The sequence below is a fragment of the Oncorhynchus keta genome, chromosome 17, assembly GCF_023373465.1.
Source record: "Oncorhynchus keta strain PuntledgeMale-10-30-2019 chromosome 17, Oket_V2, whole genome shotgun sequence".
Classification (NCBI taxonomy): domain Eukaryota; kingdom Metazoa; phylum Chordata; class Actinopteri; order Salmoniformes; family Salmonidae; genus Oncorhynchus; species Oncorhynchus keta.
In genome coordinates this window covers 18,421,147-18,444,908 of record NC_068437.1, presented here as the reverse complement: position 1 = coordinate 18,444,908, position 23,762 = coordinate 18,421,147, and the positions used below count along the sequence as shown (strand labels likewise).

General features: G+C 44.8%; 1 protein-coding gene across 1 annotated transcript in view; it reads right to left on the bottom strand.

The window, feature by feature from the left end:
* Nucleotides 1-20,011, bottom strand: part of LOC118396556 (A-kinase anchor protein 13-like) — a 98,262-nt gene extending 78,251 nt beyond the window's left edge. Inside the window, 1 exon segment of the mRNA XM_052465643.1 lies at nucleotides 19,678-20,011. The gene's annotated coding sequence lies outside the window, so the exon portion shown is untranslated.
* Between the last annotated feature and the right edge of the window lie 3,751 nt (nucleotides 20,012-23,762).

The following is a 23,762-nucleotide window of genomic DNA, read 5'->3' as shown; positions in this document are numbered from 1 at the left end:
GAGTGGAGACTGTTATAGCAGCAAAAGGGGAGACCAACTCCATATTAATGCCCATGATTTTGGAATGAGATGTTCGATGAGCAGGTTTCCACATATTTTTGTCATGTAGTGAATGTAGCGAACGACAGAGCAGCGAAATAATTTAGTGTGAGTCGTCAGGCTACTGTTTAAAACATGTCTGTGTAGATGTGGTGGAACTTCACTCCTTTGAGCAGGCGATTCCTTTGCCTACGTTTCTTTTAAAATCTCAGATCCAAAATGATTGGCACCCTTTATAAAGATGACCAAAAAAGACTATTAAATAAATAATACAACTACTGATCTATACTGTATGCTACAAAAATGTGATCAAAAATATACAATATTTCAATCATATAATATTGCTCAGTATTTGTATTATTTATTTTATAGTCTTTTTTTTGCTCGTCGTTATCATTGGTGCAAATAATTATGGGCCTTACTGAAGTGCGAAATGAAAACAAAATCATCACCATTAATCATGTAATACCCTGATCCAAAGTCAGCTGGTCTGTGTGATGTGGCTCTGTTCAAAGCAGCAACAGGAAGTGTCTCCATTGAGAAGTGAACAGAGAGGCCTAACAGTCCTGGCTGGCACGAGCCCTGCCATTCATCCCAAACATGTCACTTTGCATTACAAGTAGAGTCTCATAGATATGAACAGGAAGACAGGCAGAGCAACTGTGCAGGGACACTGACCACAACAGACAATGTTGCACTACAGTGAGCAATGAATATCTTCTAAGGAGAAAGTCACATTACTTTTCCAACTGCAATGCTTACTTCCTCTTTAACTTTATTTCCTCATGTACTGTGAACTCACTTTGAACTTGGACCAGTTATTATATTATCTTTGATCAATGCATAAAACCACACAAACACGCTTGAGGCTGCCTGCTTTTGTGTACAGAGTGACGCAGAAACACGCCTCACCACAGGTTTATGTTTTGAGAGAACAGAGCAGGCCGTGTTTTATTGTCACATACACCAGGTACGTGCAGTGAAATGTGTTTTACAAGCTCAGCCACAGTAGTATGGTGCCCATGGAGTAAATGAGGGTTACGTGCCTTACTCAATGGCCATTCGACCAATTTTTCACCTTGTCGGCTCGGGTATTCAAACCAGCAACCTTTCGTTTACTGGCCCAACGCTCGCCCCTGCCATTCTGGAGAATCTCACGAGAGCTGGCGAGCGTGATACCCACCTATAACAGGGCGTTGGGGTCTAACCAGCTCTACCCGGGCATTAAAACATCTCGGCACCACACACTAGGCCTTACACAGACTCCAACAACAACACTGAACTAGTCACAACTAACCTCTTTATTGTATCATTGGGGAAAATGTCCGCCCTTGTCAACCCATTACAGCATCCATTTCATCTGTGAAGCAACCGCTCAATGGGAGCCTAGAGCTGAGTAAATAGAAAACCCATCCTACTTATTGTTATCTTGTCCACCTTCTGTCTACTTAAGATGATAATCCACCCCCACTATTGTTTAGCAATCAGCTTCAAGTCACATTCTGCAGGGGGGAGTTTAAAGAGGCAATCTGATTATTGAGTCTCAAATCACACGGTGTACCCATGTCCACCAGCAAAATGAAAAGCGGATTTAAACAGACTTTAAACTGAATTGCAGTCTTGCAGGTGCCGGTCAGTCACATAGAGGGGCTCGCTAATCCTGCACTGTGAAGTCAAAGTTCCAGCTATAATTCCCTTCAACAACCACCAGCACAACTACACAGACCATAACTCTGCCCAACCCCCACTCGATAAGCCACTTCTGCAGCTCAAGCCCCAGCCCCACTCTGCTCTCATCAAAGCTCACATCCCAGTCCTAGCTTAACACCAACCACCCTGAGTCCCAGGCTCTGCCTCAGCCCCATTTTCAGCCCCAGCTCCAGGCTCCAACTCCATCCCCAGCCTCAGCCTCAGCGCCAGGCCAACCCTCAGCCCCAGACAGGAACCAGACAGCCTGGCCTGCTGCTGCTGGCCTCACACTAAGCAGGTGCTGGTTTAACATGTCCAAATACATCATCCACCTACTGAGCAGTGAAGTGATCACCATCAGCGAGGAGCATCTCTATCTCTACCAGCAGCCAGGACCAGGCAGGGACAGAGGGTGGAAGGAAGGCAGAGTGGTGAACAGTGTACTGCTGAACATGGCTACAGAGGGGAGATTGAGAATGACGAAGGAAAAGAAACAGCAAAAGAGGCAAAAAAACCCTCTAGGATGGGCCAGGAGAGCGACTGTAGCAGCGAACTGCAGAATCAGCATTACGTTTGCGGTTTTCAACACCATATCAATTTCTTAAGGCATTCACACAAAAAAGGGGTGGGGGGAGGGGGTTGTGTGCCTTGGCTAGCTCTCTGGCACCGCTGAAACTCGACCTGTACATTTGGTCAGCTCCAAAACCCCCACAAAAAACACTATTCTAATTAGGGAGAGGACAGGACAGAACAGGAAGTGGGGGTCCGGACAACAGGAAGCTCAGAGTCAGCTCAGCATCATGAATAAATCAGGAGGAGTGAGGGGGCATCCATCATGGGGCAGGTCCTGCTCTCTATTCCTGGATCAGTTTCTAGTTCTTTCCTCAGTAAATGGGCTACTGTTGGAGTCAGACATACAGACGGGATAGAGGGATAATCAACTGCCTCTAATTATACCCACTGATCTCACCCTGACGCTCTAAGCCCTCACAGCCAGACAGAGGGAGGGACACACACAGCCCTATATACCGACTGACTGACTCCCACAAAGAGCTTGAACTCTGACCTATTAAGCATCTGGACATCCCCTGGCTGTCAAAAATCTGTGAGGAAAGGAGATGCTAGCCAAGCGTGTCTTTCAGAATTTCACACTCTACATGCTTAGAAAAAAGGATTCCAAACGTGTTCTTTGGCTGTCCCCATAGGAGAACCCATTTTGGTTCCAGGTAGAACCCTTTTTGGTTTCAGGTAGAACCCTTTTGGGTTCCATGAAGAACCCTCTGAGAAAAGGGTTCTTCATGGAATGTAAAAGGGTTCTATCTGGAACCAAAAAAAAATATTCAAAGGGTTCTCCTATGAGGACAGCCGAACAACCAAATTAAGTTCTAGATGGCACCTTTTTTTTTCTAAGAGTGTACCATGCAGAACATTTTTGCAAAAAATCCTGAAGTTAAAACTACGTCAAAATAGCACATCACAGTATAGCTAGAACAAGAGAGTGATGATAGCAGCACGATTTCCACTGTATCAAGAAACACTGTAACATGTTTCACATTAGTCGTATGTCCCCTGATTAATCCTTAAAAACAGGCCAGGGTACCTATGGTGCATGACGGAGCACTGCCTGGGGATTATTCTACATATCTAGAAAAATACCCATTATTAAGCAACAACATCCTGTGATCTTCAAAGGGAGAGAGGGGAGAGGGCCTGGCTGGGCAACGGGCTGCAATTTTTGCGCAATAGACCACAGAACACAGAAGCCTTTAGCCCAAGCAAACCAGTACTGTTTTCAATCAAAATGGCTGCTACAGTTATGCAAGCAATGCTTTTGTCAACACAACAATTATGCTTGTACTTTTGGTTTTGCAGTCTCTCATCCCAAAAATTAGTGACGGCATTAAAAAAGGACCAGTGACTCGTTCTGCGCTCAAAAACATTTTAGCAAAAGGCTAGAGACTGCTTATTGGTGATAACAACGACAAGGAGTCTGACAAACCCCGACACAACTAACATATTAACTCTGTGTTTGTGTACATCCTCGGGTTGTGTTGTTGTGTGTGTGGAGTTGATTTGCTCTGCAACCACAGCCTCAGTGGCCCCATAAGAACTTTAGTTTGATGGACTGTGGTGGTGGTGGTGAACTGGATGGGTAATCAGCAAACAGAGGACACATACCTCAGTGTGGTAGAAAGAATAGCTGGTCCGCAACAAGAACTAGGTCAGTGAGTTTAACTTCATTCAGCTATCTGCTGAAATACAAAGCAGCAACACGGACTGTTTGGGCAGGTTGCAAAGTCTGTCAGGTTAGAAACCTAAAAGCAGAGTGTTCCACTAAACAAAAATGGAGAACTATGGTCAATCCCAGAACGTGTGGAGAACTGTGAGTTCAGCAGCTAAGGCCAGAGCCAAACACCCATTTGTTTAGTCTGGGTAAATTCGTCAAAAAACACTCTTCAGCTCTACCTCGGCTCCCTGGTCTCTGTTAGGGGGGAATTAACTGCACTTAAACTGTCTCCTCTTAATAAAATCATAAAGCACAACAGTTCTGGCGCACTACTAACATACCGCAAATCAAAGGCGAGGGAGGACCCTAGTAGTAGGTCTAGGGAGAAGAGACAGCATTAATGTAGTGTAGTTTCAGCCTAGGTAAGCCAATTCCCTGTTGCACCACTCTTTGGTGTTGAGGTGCAGACAGTCGATGCCCAGGGCGGGGTTGTTCTCTGTGACCTGCCTGGCGCGGGGAAGGATATTATTGTGTGGATGTGGATGATGCTAAGACTGCACCATGAATGACATGAAGCCTGAAATAGGATAAGGTGATTACGGATTAGCTGGCTTCTTGCTAACCCATTCATTACATTACATTTGATTAGCTGTAACCCTCCGTCATCTGCACACGTAGTAATTATATGAAAAGCATGGCAGCTATGAGGTATCCTGGTGAGGTATCTCAGGCTGTTATATGTCCATGGCTCCGTCATGGTGGAGACTCTCAGGCTGTTATATGTGCATGCCTCCGTCATGGTGGAGACTCTCAGGCTGTTATATGTCCATGCCTCCGTCATGGTGGAGACTCTCAGGCTGTTATATGTCCATGCCTCCGTCATGGTGGAGACTCTCAGGCTGTTATATGTGCATGCCTCCATGATGGTGGAGACTCTCAGGCTGTTATATGTGCATGCCTCCATGATGGTGGAGACTCTCAGGCTGTTATATGTCCATGCCTCCATGATGGTGGAGACTCTCAGGCTGTTATATGTGCATGCCTCCATCATGGTGGAGACTCTCAGGCTGTTATATGTGCATGCCTCCATGATGGTGGAGACTCTCAGGCTGTTATATGTCCATGCCTCCATGATGGTGGAGACTCTCAGGCTGTTATATGTGCATGCCTCCATCATGGTGGAGACTCTCAGGCTGTTATATGTGCATGCCTCCATCATGGTGGAGACTCTCTGGCTGTTATATGTCCATGCCTCCGTCATGGTGGAGACTCTCAGGCTGTTATATGTCCATGCCTCCGTCATGGTGGAGACTCTCAGGCTGTTATATGTGCATGCCTCCGTCATGGTGGAGACTCTCAGGCTGTTATATGTGCATGCCTCCGTCATGGTGGAGACTCTCAGGCTGTTATATGTCCATGCCTCCGTCATGGTGGAGACTCTCTGGCTGTTATATGTGCATGCCTCCGTCATGGTGGAGACTCTCAGGCTGTTATATGTCCATGCCTCCGTCATGGTGGAGACTCTCAGGCTGTTATATGTCCATGCCTCCGTCATGGTGGAGACTCTCAGGCTGTTATATGTCCATGCCTCCGTCATGGTGGAGACTCTCAGGCTGTTATATGTGCATGCCTCCGTCATGGTGGAGACTCTCAGGCTGTTATATGTGCATGCCTCCGTCATGGTGGAGACTCTCAGGCTGTTATATGTCCATGCCTCCGTCATGGTGGAGACTCTCAGGCTGTTATATGTCCATGCCTCCGTCATGGTGGAGACTCTCAGGCTGTTATATGTGCATGCCTCCGTCATGGTGGAGACTCTCAGGCTGTTATATGTCCATGCCTCCGTCATGGTGGAGACTCTCAGGCTGTTATATGTGCATGCCTCCGTCATGGTGGAGACTCTCAGGCTGTTATATGTGCATGCCTCCATCATGGTGGAGACTCTCAGGCTGTTATATGTGCATGCCTCCGTCATGGTGGAGACTCTCTGGCTGTTATATGTGCATGCCTCCATCATGGTGGAGACTCTCTGGCTGTTATATGTGCATGCCTCCGTCATGGTGGAGACTCTCAGGCTGTTATATGTCCATGCCTCCGTCATGGTGGAGACTCTCAGGCTGTTATATGTCCATGCCTCCGTCATGGTGGAGACTCTCAGGCTGTTATATGTGCATCCATGGAGACTCTCTGGCTGTTATATGTCCATGCCTCCGTCATGGTGGAGACTCTCAGGCTGTTATATGTCCATGCCTCCATGGTGGAGACTCTCAGGCTGTTATATGTGCATGCCTCCGTCATGGTGGAGACTCTCAGGCTGTTATATGTGCATGCCTCCATGATGGTGGAGACTCTCAGGCTGTTATATGTCCATGCCTCCGTCATGGTGGAGACTCTCAGGCTGTTATATGTGCATGCCTCCGTCATGGTGGAGACTCTCAGGCTGTTATATGTCCATGCCTCCGTCATGGTGGAGACTCTCTGGCTGTTATATGTCCATGCCTCCGTCATGGTGGAGACTCTCAGGCTGTTATATGTCCATGCCTCCGTCATGGTGGAGACTCTCAGGCTGTTATATGTGCATGCCTCCGTCATGGTGGAGACTCTCTGGCTGTTATATGTCCATGCCTCCGTCATGGTGGAGACTCTCATGTGTCCATGCCTCCGTCATGGTGGAGACTCTCAGGCTGTTATATGTGCATGCCTCCGTCATGGTGGAGACTCTCTGGCTGTTATATGTGCATGCCTCCATCATGGTGGAGACTCTCTGGCTGTTATATGTGCATGCCTCCATCATGGTGGAGACTCTCTGGCTGTTATATGTGCATGCCTCCATCATGGTGGAGACTCTCAGGCTGTTATATGTCCATGCCTCCGTCATGGTGGAGACTCTCTGGCTGTTATATGTGCATGCCTCCATCATGGTGGAGACTCTCTGGCTGTTATATGTGCATGCCTCCGTCATGGTGGAGGAATGCGTGAACAATCTGAGTACAGGGGCTGATGCTCATTCACAAGGGCCAGCAGAAATAGTCTGGATGTCAATGTGTGTGTGTGTGTGTGTGTGTGTGTGTGTGTGTGTGTGTGTGTGTGTGTGTGTGTGTGTGTGTGTGTGTGTGTGTGTGTGTGTGTGTGTGTGTGTGTGTGTGTGTGGTGTGTGTGTGGCTACAGAGCTGACTCAGAGGGATAACAGTACATGGAGGGCTGGATCGCGTACACACACACCCCTTGTGGCACCAACAGGATGTAGCATGTGGGACAGTCTCTAGGGGACTTCCCCCTGGAACATGAGAAAGCCTTTGTACTGTGGGCCAGTCAGGCCCTCTGAGAGGTCAGGGGTCATGTGCAGCTAAGGTCATCCCCCGAAGGCAGATAGATAGCAGCATTACACAACTGGTTACGTAGCTTATACCAATATGCAGGAAAACAGGCATGACAAAGGATATGGGCTATGTGTGTTCTTCTTAATCAAAGCCTGGATGTGTCTCTATGAACAAGCAGTCATGCAGTAGGAACACACCATTAAGTTACGTAATGGTTACATTAAGGAACCATTCACTAGGGAAATACCAGCTTAATTGAACACCTTCAAAGCTCTCCAGCTTATCTACTCTACCATGACAGGTTTCCAATTTTGGCAAATAATGTTTCATGCATTCAATACCTTTTTTTATCTATTACACTTGTTTACCATCGACTGTGGGATTCACAGTCTACTTAATGCCATGCTAGCGTCTGTCTGTCACTCAAAGAGATATTGAAGCGGCCAACAGTTCATGTAAACTTTCATGTTCGGGAAAGTAGACTCCCTAGCCTTACCTGATACCACTGGCGCCACTGTGACCCAGGTAATAGCAAGGTCATCTTTCTACCACACACACCAAATAACAGACAGACCATGTATTCTACAGCGGCACTTGCGTTGCTGCAAGCAGAATGCAAACGGCGCCGGGCTGAAAAATGACGGCAAACATCTGGGATTTTCTCTTAACAGCTGATCAGAGAGTTATGATATCGTTACGAAGCTTAAAATCTTCTCTTTTCTACCGTATAGATCTTAAATGTGTATTCTGTGGTCCTGTTAATGATAGAGCAAGTTACATATGTTTTACACATTTGTAATAAAACAGTTATTCTCATGTTCATTCACCTGTGACCTGCTAATTACAAATGTAAATTAAATTCATTCGTCTAATTTTCTGGATGAAGGGAAAATTGTTTGAGGTGCATATATACATTTTGTCAGGTTATTGTTTATGCTAACTACCCATTGGGCACAGACGTCATATCAACCTCTAGTTTTTATTTACATTTGGTTCAGCTAACGTGAATTCAACGTGAAATTAACAAAACGTTTCACCATGTTATTGGATTTAGGTTCAAAGTTGGGTGAAAAAAACACCAAATTCCTTTACGTTGATGACTTTTTGCATATCCAATCCGTTTTCCACATTGATTCAACGTCATTAGATAGATTTTTTATTTTATTTTTTATTACGTGGAAACAACGTTTGGTGCAACCAGTTTTTGCCCAGTGGGTAGCTAGCTTCGTTAATGTTAGTTGTCACTCAGGGGATGGCAGCGTCAAACTATGTAGACACGGCCATGACCACTGAGAGGAAGAGCCGAGTATCTCTGACGACCAACCTTTTTAAGGCTACACGCATGCGCAAACTATGAAATCACTCAATTAAATGAATGTAGGAGTCAGGAATGCGCAACAACTATTTTTATTCATTTCAGTGAAGGGGAAGGTAGGCACTGCATACAGCAATCAGCAATGTTGCCTGTTGCCCCTCCTGAGGTTTTGATGCAGTTTTAGCAACTATGGGGATTTTGAGCATACCGACCACCAGAATCTTTGAGGTAAAAACAATGTAACATTTATATATAATTTTATTTTTTATTTGGCTTTTCATAACAGCTATTTTGACTGCATGTCACCAAAGTTTCCTAAAATCTTTTGGAGGACTGAGCAAATTTCAGGTTTGCCCGGGCGCAAACATGATTATTGTTCAAATGTGTTTACTGTGAACACTGAGGCTGTACCCATTTTAAGTTACAGTTTTATACACCTCCTGAGGATCTAACTCTTTTTTTCAAATTTTGCCTAAAATGACATACCCAAATCTAACTGCCTGTATATAGCTCAGGACCTGAAGCAAGAATATGGCAGCAGTGTATGTGCAAAGTTTTAGACTGATTCAATGAACCATTGCATTTCTGTTCAAAATGTTGTCTCAAGACTGCCCAAATGTGCCTAATTGGTTTATTAATACATTTTCAAGTTCATAACTGTGCGCTCTCCTCAAACAATAACATGGCATTCTTTCACTGTAATAGCTACTGAAAATTGGACAATGCAGTTAGATTAACAACAATTTAAGCTTTCTTAAATTGAAGGGGGGGGGGGGGTGATCCCGTAGAGGTCAACAGTGGCCAAGTAGGCTGCTGTGACTATTTGATCATCATGTAGGACTACCAGGGTGGACTAAAATAAAATAAACTATGGAGATAAATGCATCCCATAACATTTTAACATGGAAATAGCTGTTCTGTCAGAGGCAGCAAATGTGTGGTGTTCAATGTAGGCCAACATCCCATAAGACATTCAAAAAAAGCTCTTTACCTAACTCGCTTTTCAAAGATGACTAGAAATACACACATTTTGTGCTCTTGCAGGAAGCAACCACTCCCTAATTGTTGACTAGAAACTACCCATAACTGGGATAATAATTCACTAACTAGCAAAGAATATGAACAAATGTGCACAGGTGGGTAGATGCAGCTCTGTTTTTGATATCAAAACATGCGCATCTATTTGCGACCACTAATGCTTAAAAATCAGAGTATGTGATGAGGATCGGAGCTGGAGCGAAATTCCCGAAGGCTGATGCGTCGGCCTTCTCGCCCACTCCAATATAAATATCTTCAGCGAGAAACTGATAGAACACACAGGTGCTAAATCAAGGTGACTTACAAAGATGAGGAGGACCAAGAGCAAGAGAGGGAGTGCAGTGATGTAGAGTCCACAACTAAAGAATCATTGTGGAATCTGAAAAGACACCTATCCCCAAAGCATGATGGTGTACTTACCGCATGCACATGCTAAAAGAAAGGAACGAGGTGGGTAGATAACTAAGTGTGTCATTGTTGCAAAGTTTTTAGTTTCCTTCATGTTTGTTATATTATCTATACAATAAGCCATAATTGATTTTGGCCCAATAGACCTGGCATCTTCCAACATTCAAGGAGCTTTCCGTTTTGATTGGGTTATTTTGCCTAAAAACCTTAAGGCCGACGTATAGAAGAAATAACAACTCCGCATCCCTGCCCAGCCTGGCAAGAGTGGCCAAAAGGGTGTTTAGCATCCCCAGTGGCTCTGCAGGTGTGGAGAGGATATTCTCTACTGCTGACCTGCTCTCCAGGCACCATCGCATGAGCCTGAAGCTACACACTCTGGCCAAACGCATCTTTCTAAAAAAACAAGTATTCAAAGGCACTGTATACTGAGCCTAATAATGATTTTTGTTTTTGTTTAATTCTAATAATAAACTGGGTGGTTCGAGCCCTGAATGCTGATTGGCTGACAGTCATGGTATATCAGACTATATACCATGGGTATGACAAAACATTTATTTGTACTGCTCTAATCACATTGGTAGTCAGTTTATAATAGCAATAAGGCACCTTGGGGGTTTGTGGTATATGGCCAACATACCACAGCTAAGGGCTGGGCACTCCGCTTCGCATCGTGCACAAGAATAACCCTTAGCCATGGTATATTGGACATATACCACACCCCCTCGTGCCTTACTGCTTAAGTAAGTCACAGCCTATGTGCACAATTTATAGACTATAATGATTTAATACCACAAAATGTTGTTGAAATGCTGAGCGCTTAATGTCCCTGACTCCCTACCAGCCTAGTGTGTCGCACTCGCCAGTGTATTTCACAATGCATTTCTTTGAAGGCTATAGCATTGAAATAATTGAAATAATATAGTCTAAAAGCTTGTAGTTCCTTCTTGGGCTCCCTGTCTGTCTCCTGACCTATTTAGATAGTTAATATGCTGTTTAATATAACATGTAACCAATTTGAAATGATGAGCACTTCCTACATTCACCTTTTCAAGTTTATTAAAATACCTTTAATTCAAATCGTGTGGTTTGGTTTCAATGCTTCAAAACCAAATGGTAGGTCCAGTTAGAAACAAAAAAAGATGGGTGTTGGTTAAATTGTTATTTGAATTCATTTTAATCTCAATTTGGAGCGGCAGTTTTCTTTCCTGTGAGCGTGGAGTGGTTTTTAGTGGAGCCATTGGCCTGAGCATTTGCGCAAACACCGCTTGAGCAAGATATCTGATCACTCAACTCTGCTCACATACTCCACTATAAACACAGTCCAGTTCAAAGTGAATGGCACAGATCCATATATGGCAACGGCTATTTGCATAAAGGCCTACTGCCACTCTGATTGGTTATGGCACACCGGTCTGTGTAGAGTACGGGCCTGAGTCCTGCCTGTCAATGAATCCTACTCCAATGAATCCTACTCCAATCCTACTCCAAAAAGAATCCTCCTCCAATGCGCTTTGCCTACAAGAAAATCTCACGCACAGTTAGTTTTGCATACTAAGCCTTGAATAATTCATTTTGTTTCGGAATGTTTCATTGAAAGTGGCTAATATTGCGTTGATTCGAGCACAATTCCCACAGTATAGCGAAACGTTGATGGTGTTAACTAAAGGGGAAAACTTTTGGAAATTGAGTGAAGTTCAATCTCGGCACGGGTTGATATTTCTTCTGTGTGGCAGTCCGCAGCTTAGAGGGAACATTGCACTTCACTTATCATGGAGCTCAACCAATCAGCTGTCTCACTGTTGAAGTCTTCATGCCGACAGACAAAAGCAGCTTGGACATTATAACTGACTGTTTGGAGATCCCTGCTGCAAGTCAATCCCCGGGATTTCTAATTGGAGCCCCAGTCATTCCGAGGTTTAGGGAACTGAACTGCTGGCAAAATCAGAAGGGAATATATTATGGCTACAGCTGGGTTGGGATTATGATGTAGAAAGGCCAAGAGTGGTTTCAGATACATTAAATGTCTTCAGAATTACCCAACAACTGGTGATTCATCTCGCTGCGCTGTGAGTGCATTTTGTAAAACAATAGTGTCTAATCAGTCCTCACATCAATAGCCCCATAAAAACACTAAACAGCCAGTTACCACGGAGATAAGTGTCGAGCAGAAATAGCCCCACGCTCGCTGTGTTTAAATCTGTCTAAATCTGTCTAAACAAGCCTTCTCAGTTTGGGGTGAGGGACTGTGTGTGACTGTGTGTGTTCTGATGGGGGTGGGGTACAGGCATGTGTTCAGGTCAGGAGGGTGGAGGAGGGTGGTATGATCGAGTGGAAGTTTAACCAGAGGCCCGGTTAATGCTCCCCTCAACGCCTCACCTCATCTCTAAAGAGTCATGTTTATATGGCGGCCATTCAGTGTAAAAAATAAAAAACTATTTTAGTTTATAACGTGCTGCAAAAATAAACGGAGACATCTTTTGAAGTAAACCTTCTTAAAAAGGTTTGGCATTTGAGTGGCTCCTCTGAACCAGTGAAGAGTTCTGGTGGAATGCATACCAAGGATGGAGAACACTCAAGAGCAGACGGAGTATTTAAGGGGCCTGATAACAGCTTGGCACTGAAGATGGCGGTGCCCAAATACAGAGATTGCTAAGAGCCTGTTGAGAGGTTTTCATGCATGTGAGGAGCACTAAAGAAAGCGAGACTCTGGGGAAGCTAGAGGAGGTGGGGGGAGTTAAGACCAGAATCTGCCCCTGATTTAAACTGCAAAACGTAGCTCTCCTGCTGTAACAGGTTGTCCTCAAGGCAGGATCGAGGAGCAATAGAGGTTTGCTATTGGATGAGAGGATCAGCCTGCCTGTGCCCTGCTTTAATAGATATCAGGATATGTACCACAACATTTTACCTGGCCTCCACAGATACAGCTGTGACCGACAAGCAGAGCCCGGGGGGGTCCAGGTTTCCACAACTTGTTTTAATGAGCAGTTATGTGAAGCTGACACAGCCTTTCTCTGCAGTCTGAACAAAACAAACCCCCATCAGGAGACTCCCTCCACAGCAAGGAATCAAACGTTTGTGGATGAGAGAATTTAGGACACGAGGGAGAGACACATTTTTCCCTGAAACTAAACTTCCAGGCTTTAACTTGAGCCTTGCTCTTAGCAACCATTCTGCTCCGATAAACACAGAGGAAAACCGCGTCCCAAGAGCGGTACATTCAGCCAAGCAGGAAGACAGGCCTATTGAGAAGAAGTAGTGAACTAAATCAGAATATGGCCTGTTGTTTGTGAAAAACAAAGCTCTTCATTTGCATAGTTGTAAAATCTCAAATACCTTAAAAAGTACCTGTCCGGTCAAAGTGCGGTAAACAACGTCATAACTTCATTATCACTTTCTACACCGGAATGACATTTTGCTAGATCATTTCTCAGGAACGGCTGCTCTCCACCAGGATGTGAATAACCACTGTTTGTAGCAGGAGAAAGGATCCCTCAGCTCCATCCACCAGAACTATGACAGTAACACCATCACACCACAACAACCAGATATTAGGGAACCACATCAATGTGCACAGCGGACCGACCCGGAGTGTGAGTAGTGAGGGTTTAGAGACAGGGCTTAGTGCAGTATTGTCTGTAAACAAACCCAGTCTGATAACACAATGACACTCCTCCCGGTCAGTCCCAGGCAGCTAGGCCGCTCCATAGGCAACACTGGCAGAAAGACAGAGAGCTACAGCTCATTCACAGACAGACAGAGAAGCACAGACATGCAGGCAGGGGGCCGGATTGACAATCCCCATCCACCTCTCTACACTGACTGTCATCAGTCTGAGGTGAAAAATAAAACACTGGTATCAGAAGAAAAAAGCTTCTAGTAACTGATACAAGTGTCAGCCAGCCATAACATGGTGCCCCAAACTGAGCCCTAGCTGCCTGTCTGCCTGCCTTCTTAATGTGGCTTAATGAGATGTGGGAACGAGAGGCTAAAGAAAGAAAGATGTTCTATTACAGGTCAATGTTCTATTACAGGTCCTGACTGAGACTATAATACCTGAAGGCCGGGGTAGAGGGCAGTCTTACATCTTTAACGAGAGGAGAGGATGTTTTATCACCTGCTGCTGGTTCATCTTATCACACCAGAAAAGGCCTATTGTACAAACCTGCCACGGTATTTACACTGCGTCTTCTTTACTAGTTAACCAAGGCTTAATAAACATCCATTTATAGTCCACATCAGTAGTTAACTCCAATGTGGTTCACAGGATGTACAAAGGTCATGAATGATGAATGATTTGACTTCCCAGAAGGACACGACTAAACTCTCCAAACTCCTGATATGAGACTATGATGCGCAGTGGACCATGAAATAGTGCTAATTAAAAGTAATTATCAACACATAGCCATTTCCTGCGAGGAGAGTAATCTGAAATCTCTTACTAAGCCCACGCCCAAATGCTAAATATGGCCTCTGCTCTAATGGACATACCCAAAAAGACACCCAAATCAATTAAAATATTTATACTGTAAAAATATGAAATTGTGTTGCTGCGGATTAAAAAAACAAAGTGAGTGTAGTGAATTCATATCATACCAAATAAAAAAGACAACAACAAAAAACTGCTCTTTACTGACCTAACCTTTAAGAAAAATAGAAACATGAGTGTTATTACTGATAACACAACAGAAATGGTCATGTCTACAGGGTTCACTGCACACTGGCTACAAAAGGGACACTTAACTAATAGCAACAATCCCTTTCAACATGACTTTATTTTCTCTCAAATATAATCATGACCTATGATTACATTAGGACTAAGTAGTTTCGTGTTAGCTCCAGAGATCCCCCCACCCCCAGTGCATGACAAAGGCAGATAGAGGCTGAGCAGGTGGAGGTGAAGGCTACAGTAATGATGTGGACCTGGAAAGGACAGGCGCAGCTTGCACACTGCTGCTCTCCTCACACGCAGGCACATCATCATTAAAAGTGCAGATGTGGGATCAGCTCATACAAGGGATGACAAGTTGGAAAGGAGGACAAAGAGCCTTTCCTCTCAGGGTTTACTAAAGGTCACTAAATTTCATGGCAAGGTTCTGCTTTGACAGTATCTTTGCACTTTAAAACTCTGGCCACTGTCAGGTCAGAGTGAATGATGTTCATGACTTGTTTTCCATCCATTTTCACAAAAACCTCAACGAAAATGACTGTATTTGAAATACACATATCGAACGCAGACTTAACTTCCCCATTAAACAAGCAAACAAAAAAATGGAATCAGGCAGTGAAGCCAGGCAGCGTTTAAAGCAGGTGCGGACTCCAGAAGGACCTGTGTGAGTGTTTGAAGCAGGCGCGGACTCCAGAGGAACCTGTGTGAGTGTTTGAAGCAGGCGTGGACTCCAGAGGAACCTGTGTGAGTGTTTGAAGCAGGCGCGGACTCCAGAGGAACCTGTGTGAGTGTTTGAAGCAGGCGTGGACTCCAGAAGGACCTGTGTGAGTGTTTGAAGCAGGCGCGGACTCCAGAGGAACCTGTGTGAGTGTTTGAAGCAGGCGTGGACTCCAGAGGAACCTGTGTGAGTGTTTGAAGCAGGCGCGGACTCCAGAGGAACCTGTGTGAGTGTTTGAAGCAGGCGTGGACTCCAGAGGAACCTGTGTGAGTGTTTGAAGCAGGCGCGGACTCCAGAGGAACCTGTGTGAGTGTTTGAAGCAGGCGCGGACTCCAGAGGAACCTGTGTGAGTGTTTGAAGCAGGCGCGGACTCCAGAAGGACCTGTGTGAGTGTTTGAAGCAGGCGTGGACTCCAGAGGAACCTGTGTGAGTGTTTGAAGCAGGCGTGGACTCCAGAGGAACCTGTGTGAGTGTTTGAAGCAGGCGCGGACTCCAGAAGGACCTGTGTGAGTGTTTGAAGCAGGCGCGGACTCCAGAGGAACCTGTGTGAGTGTTTGAAGCAGGCGCGGACTCCAGAGGAACCTGTGTGAGTGTTTGAAGCAGGCGCGGAATCCAGAGGAACCTGTGTGAGTGTTTGAAGCAGGCGTGGACTCCAGAAGGACCTGTGTGAGTGTTTGAAGCAGGCGCGGACTCCAGAGGAACCTGTGTGAGTGTTTGAAGCAGGCGCGGACTCCAGAGGGACCTATGTGAGTGTTTGAAGCAGGCGCGGACTCCAGAGGAACCTGTGTGAGTGTTTGAAGCAGGCGCGGACTCCAGAGGAACCTGTGTGAGTGTTTGAAGCAGGCGTGGACTCCAGAAGGACCTGTGTGAGTGTTTGAAGCAGGCGTGGACTCCAGAGGAACCTGTGTGAGTGTTTGAAGCAGGCGTGGACTTCAGAGGAACCTGTGTGAGTGTTTGGCCAACCAGGCCGCACTATACTCTGTTTACAGAAGGGATAAATATGTTGATGGTGATGAGGGGGAGATAAATGCTGTGATGTCACAGGGGAGAGGGGGAGAGCAGGCCAGCCACAGGCAGGTGTGTCAACAGCACTGGAGTGCCTGGGACATGTGCTGTTGGTGGCCTTCTCTGGAGCAGACTTGGCTTGGTTAACACCTGCTCCCTTCTGAACAGTTGAGGGCACTTCTGTAAACCCAGCTGTAGTTAGAATGCTACAAATGAAAGATTGATACGGAGGATCTGGACAGAGTTATTCATGTTTATTATGATGATACTGTAGTAATCGAGCAGATCCCGGAAGTGCAGAGTTTAATTCGTCGCAGCAAAATGTCAGAGGTAGACCTCGAGCCTCTATCTGTTTGCAATCAATGTCCTCCACTAGAACACATGGTACAATCCAAGTGAGACACTGACTCAACACAAAAAAGGCTAATTTGGTTAGCTAAATCCATACTTGACTCAGTGCTATGAATAGATCTGTTGCCATCATGTTTTCAACACTATCCAACACAGCTTCCATCTGAAGTACTGTCCTTCTATTGTCCTGTCCTTTGTTGGAGGAAATGTGCACTGCGATTGAGGGCGCAACCTTTCACAAGGGGCAGTTAGCACTAAGACAGGCATGCCTCGTATCACACCGAGACAGTTGGGCACTGGAAAACCACTTCTGAAGTCGGAGAGCAGCTTAAAACCGGAAAAGCAGGAATGATTGGAATTGTGACCATGCTTACAAAGCAGCAAAACCACAGGCATATAAGGGGAGTGAAGAGAAAACAAATCACTGGGCAGGGAAGACAGCATAGGCCACTGAGCTCTGCGCTCAAAACATTACTTCCCTGTGAAACAGCCCAACAGCCACACGAACTGATGAAATTTTATTAAGATTGAAAAACTGAAATATACATAACTATCCCCAGAGGTGTTGATGATTCAGAAGTGTGGTATGGTCTCCCTCTGTGTCACTGGTCCCCTCTCTACCAGGTTACCCAGTTGGTGCGTCATGGGTGTTTAGTCAGAAAGGCCTGTGGGGCCCAGTACTATGTTCATAGAGGTCTTTAATGTTGCCTTACCACATTGAAAATGGAGGAAACCCAGGCAGCGAACGCATTCTCCAATCATCCATTACATGCAAAGACCTCCCATGGATTTGATTTGTGTCCTGTATGTCCTCTGGACAGCCCGAGAACACCTACTATTCTACTGCTGCTGACAAGATGCCAGTACGCCATTTCCTTTAGCAGCTCAGTCCTTAAAATCACACTTCAACAAGAAAAAGGTCATATTTTGATCAGTGAGTGATAAAATTGGCGAGAAAACAAGACATATGGCTAAAACTCAGACAGGATAATTCCCTATACCCCAATGTTACCCCAATGTTACCCAAATGAAAGAACTTTCAGGTCAATCTGTGCAGGCCCTGTGGTCCGTGAGGAACCACTCTCATAAGGATTTGAAATTCCAACCCAGGCAGTAAGTGGCAGATGGACCCACTTACGTTTCATTAAACAGAGTATTCCACTGTAAGGAATGTCAGCCACCACTTTCTCCTGTTTGACAGTTCTATTTCCAGAGCTGCAAAACACACGTAGACCTTTCCTGCAGTCAAATGCCTAGTGGCCTCATGGGTGGAACATTATTCATATCTAGCATAGTTTCATCATTAATAAACATTTCAAAACATGTAACAGACAAAAAAATGTGGTGTTTCTATGGCAAATAGTTTTGTTATATTTCAGCCTTCTGTGATGTGTATAAAGTGTAATATTGGGATGCAAACTCAACAATACATTTCAACTCCATATCTGACATGGTACAGGTGTCTCCTTTTTTAAAAGCCCATAACCATGCGTGTGAGGTGTACACTTTTGTTTCAAAACCAAGAAACACTCTGTGACCCTGATTTAGTTTTTCACAAGAACGGCTGCATTGCTTTGAGCTTCATACACAAGACACACTATTTACAGGATGCAGTGCAGCGATTGGTTTTAGGACTATTATCAAAGTACTCTATCAGTCTTTATGAACCACTATGACCAAGTCCTACATGAAAACATGCATGATAGCTTACAGTTAATTGGCCAAACCCTTAGGACAAGACCTTAGCGCAAATGAGCCAGATATAGAGCCTTGAGGGGGAAACACAAAACATGCATGTGTGCCAGACAGCTAGTCCAACTGTGTGTGATCTCTAATGCATGCTGGTGCTACAGTGGGAAACGGAATTCCACTGCTCCTAGTCTTAACAACAACAAACTCAAGGCTACTAGTATGTAATCAGAGGGGGGTTAAAGGTAAAGAAAATTTCAAAACAATAACAAACTCAAGACAGGAAATCCATGAGTCCCCGTTAACATGTACTGGAGGCTGGCTCCCAGGCCTTGGCATGTTTTACCAATCACAAGCCCTTTAGAGAAGTCGCACCGGAGTCGGTGGCGCTGGCCACACCCATTTAGATGCGGCATGCAAGGGGCAGTATCTTGGCCTAGGTATGCATGTTAATAACTGCTGTTACAACTGCACATTGGGTATAAACGTATATTTCTAAACACCCAGATAGATGGCTTATAATGAACAATATGTTGTTCAGAAACATGTGTTATTATCACAACCCTAATGCAATGAACTAGTAAACGTTACATCTACGTCACAGCTGATTCAATGTGGCTATTTGTTTCAGACCACAATCAGAGCACCATTACTCCTAACAATAATAGCTCCTGTACTTTGGTAATTTATAGGTATTGAACCAAAGTAATAATAACCAGATGAACTAACATCACAATTACATGTAATTACATCAAAGCAACTATGCATGTTATTAATATGGCAGGGGTCTGGGGATGACTTTTAGGAGGTCATTCTATTCATTCCGGGCACATTTTTAGTGGCACAACAGTGGCGTGCAATCCCCCATGTTTTTTGATGGCCGCTAGGATTTAAATCTGATCCGAAGTTAGGGGGGTGCCTGGGACAGGGTAGCCCACTACCGAGGTGTGCCGCATTATTTACCACGGAATAGGCTTTGATTCTTTGGATTCTAACCAGCAAGGCCACCTCCGTGTCACTACAACATGTGTTACATTGTTACAATCATGAGGCCAGACCCGTAGATGATAAATCAAAACGGCTATAATGTGCCATAGCTCATCTGAAACATGTAAATTGTATCTTGTACAAAATAGACCAACTAGAGTTGTTTCAAAACCACACTCACTGTCCTTTTACTTAGCTCGTGCTATTGCCTACAATGTATCTTACCTCAAACTTTGGGGTGTTTTAATGCGTGCTTTCCTCTTTCCGAAGCATTCCCCTGTTCGGTCTAACACAAGTTATCGGGACACAAACCGCACCTATCTGTACTAATTGATCTGCAGAGAGAAGTCCAGAAGATCACTCGAGCATCTAATTTTCATATAAAGTCCCCTTCTTCTCAGCGTAATGAATGGCCGCTAGTACTCAATACAGTAGGCCTACTAAATAGTTCGCAGAGCACCTACTTGTTGCTCACGACAACAACTCTCTATTCTTCCGAATCAGTCCACGAAGCATGCATCAGAGGGCGGGCTATACCGTCACTTGGGAGACGAGGTTGAGTTGGAGCTGTGTTCCATTGTCTTCTCTCACCGGTCCAACAAGCTGTCACTCAGCCATCCCTATAATATATCGTTCTGTTTGTGTTGATGTTTTTTTCCCCTGAGATAATGGGGTGGGCGTCGGAATTGTAACGGGTTTCTATCTACGCAAGCCATATTTTGACATGCAGACATTACAGGTGTTGAAACAACTGTATATAAAGTTGTCAACTTGGTCATTTTCACATAAACCCTTTTGGCAGCATCAATGCATAAGACTGTAGTAGAATATGCTTTGCAACCATAGAGCATTATGTGTTAAGGGAAAACACATTGCATTTTATTAGGCAATAATGTAGGTTACTCCATGTGGGTAAGGTGGACCTCTAGTGGCTATGCGAAGGGATATGGTTTACTAATATCTCTAACCTATTAATACATAGGCTCAGCAGCACTGTGATTGATATGGCAATCATGCATTGACCAGTAGATCTGCATGAGCCCAGCATGCTACCCAGATCACTCTGGTCCTTTTCCTGGCAGCAAACAGAATGAGAAACAACACCATCCACATACACACACACACACACACACACACACACACACACACACACACACACACACACACACACACACACACACACACACACACACACACACACACACACACACACACACACACACACACACATACGCAAGCATGCATGCACGCACGCACAAACACACATGCACACACTACCATTCACTTATGTCCACTCGTGCACAGTGACACACTTCATTCATCCCGGTGGCAGAGAGATGGTGTGAATGCTTTGTTGTCACTCTGAGAATACACCCCAGTTTTATGTCCTCAGGAAGTGTGGCAGTATGTCAGGAAACATGCGAATGAGGCCCGGTCTCCAGGAACACTGGCCCCCTCTATTTGGACACCTATAGGAGATAACTGTTCATGTGAATCCTCCTTGAGACGGCCGTATAGTCATTCCAAACCCAGCCGGGCTGCTACAAGTCATAGCCACAATAACCACATTAGAATCATTAGTATACTGTATGTTTGGGTTTTGTGAGTTAGAAGAATTTCATTCAGCTGAGACCTGTTCATACCATCCAGGACCATGTAACTGGAAATGGATCACGCATCCTCAATGATAATACATGTTATCTGTGTGGACCTGACCTGTGCTGTGTGGTCAGTGCATGTAGGTGGGAGTGAGGCTCTCAGTATAGTCAGGGTACTGCTCATTGTTCATATTTGGGGTTTTCATAATGTAGAGACAGGGTTAGGTTTTATAGAACCCTTTTTGCTTCCAGGTATAACTCTTTTGGGTTCCATGTAGAAACCGCTGTGTAGGGTTCTTCAAAGGGTCCTCCAATGGGGACAGCCGAATAACCCTTTAAGATTCTAGATAGCACCTTTTTGTCTAAGAGTGTAGAGTCTCAGGTTAGCGTGCTGTAGTATGATGCAATATGTCATATTATTTTGGTAAATGTGTCTGCTCTTTCTGCCATTTTCTTCCCATTCTGCCTCCCCCTTTTCCTGCTCCTCCGCCCTCTTCTCCTCCACCGTTCCCCCCAAAATAAGAGCAGGGTCCCTGGAGTCCATTCTGGTTCCATGGCTACCACGTGTCAGTGGGCTTTGAAGAACTCTAATGTTTCTCTAGGCTGAGAATGCTCTGCTGTCTCTTTTCCTCTCTCTCGCCTGGTTCTTCAGTGAGAAACCCAGAGGTTAGATAAATATGAGGCTGGGCGTGAGGAGGTGCAGCTCGGGTTTCTGTCACGCTGGGCTGCTTTGAAACACATTTGTCCAGGGCTGCATCCGGCATGATGCTGGGGTTGGAGGAGCGTGGAGGGAATCACAACAGAGGTGCTGTAGTACGCTGCTACTGTAGGCTGGCTGGGAGGGTTGATGGATAGAGAGAGACACAGGGGGCCACTGACCCGCTAGGACACAAATAAGCGACAAGTAGATTCTGTGTTACTGCACCAGTGATTTTAGGTTAGATTACATCTTGATATGGAGTACATGTGTATAAAATTGCATTGTAGTTTTCAATCATCCATTTTATAGTATGATACTTACACAAAGGCAATAATATGTACTTTCAACAGATAATTAACAAAAACATCTTACTGAAATCCACTGCATATCACCTTCACCAGGCAGGAGACCTACAGGGAAGGAACTCCCGTGATATGTGTTACAGAGATTCCTGCCAAGACCAATAGGCAGTAATGACTGAGGTCTAAATGTAGTTTCTCTCATCCTGCAGGAGCTCCAATGTGGGTTCATTTACAATATGCTGACCCTAACAACAATGAGATTCATTCCCCTTTTAGCTTCAGCATTACTTTGACCACACTTGATCGATTGCTAGGACTTTGCATGACCTGGAAGTGGTAATCTTCTCAAGCCAATGCATATGAGCTATTTCTAAGCAATAGAAATACATCAAGTTTTGGACATTGCAAAGTAGATATATGTCAAATTAAATGAAAATGTGTTTATCCCGACAGTGCGGGCATTACCAGTGAAAGAATACTGCTTCATTTGTCAAGTAGAGGGCACTGTTGGCATAGTAATTCAAACAAATTTACAATGGATGTTTTGGCTGAATGAACAAAGGACAATTTAAAAACCACAATGTACATCTTTTGGCTTGACACATTACATTTTTTTATTGCTTCTATTCAAGTGATCAACCCATGATCAATTCATCTAATATAGTTTGTTGCTGCAATACTGTAAAAGGGCCTACACAAGACTGCACACATTTCATCTTTTTGTGTAAAAGGCAGCATACACCTTAAGTTAATGAAGTGAATCTGTTCTCAAACAACAGCCTTTCTATGTAACTTATTCTGATAACACTTTACATTGCAGGATAGTGGCTATTACATGGTAATAAACAGGAAACCAGTTGAAATTGGCCCAAGAATCAGAATGAAAAATGTACAAGATAAGGGGTGTGCCACAAACATTTCCACATATTTTCATTCTTTAGTATGGTGGTGGTGTGTGGGGTGGAATGTCTGCCCATGCTGCATAAAATATGAAAGATGACTGCTGCAAGCTGCGCTCTGAAATAATGCATGACAGACTCCAGCCTAGACAGGCAGCAGCTAGTGTGTAATGTCACGTCGATATTGGTAGATTATTTAGCTGTGAACTGCATGCAGTCAGAGACAATGGGTTTCTGGAGGTGGTAACACAACAAAACATGGGTTTGTCCGCTAGAACAACAGTTAGCTAATACAGATGTATTTATTTTTCATTTGCTCAATACCATTTTCAGATTAGTTGAAAATATAAGTGTGCTGACGGAAGTGTGAATGGTTTAGGTTGGATCCTGTTTGTTCCCATACAGCAGGGTTTGCTCTGCAGATTGCCTGGCTACCTAACATACAATACATACAGCCCCTCCAGTCATGAGTTAGAGGCAGGCTGGCGGTGGGTCTATAGTCTGATCCAGCTAGTGGATAGTGCTGATTGTGCTGGTTCCTGGCTGTGAGTGGGTGCTGCAGGGAGCCTGACAAGATATATGGAGGGAGTCTGCTCTGCACTCCTCCACTCCTGGGGAAAGGCCTCCACTATCTGATTAGCATTCAGCTAGTACCCAGACTGCATCAAGAAACTCTGCTGCTCCACACACCACACCATACTCCCTCCCTTACACCTCTCTCTCACTCTCTCTCTCTCAGCCCACTCTCTCTGTCTTGCTCCCTCTCTCTCTTGTTCTCTCTTGTTCTCTCTTGCACTTCCACTCTCTTGTG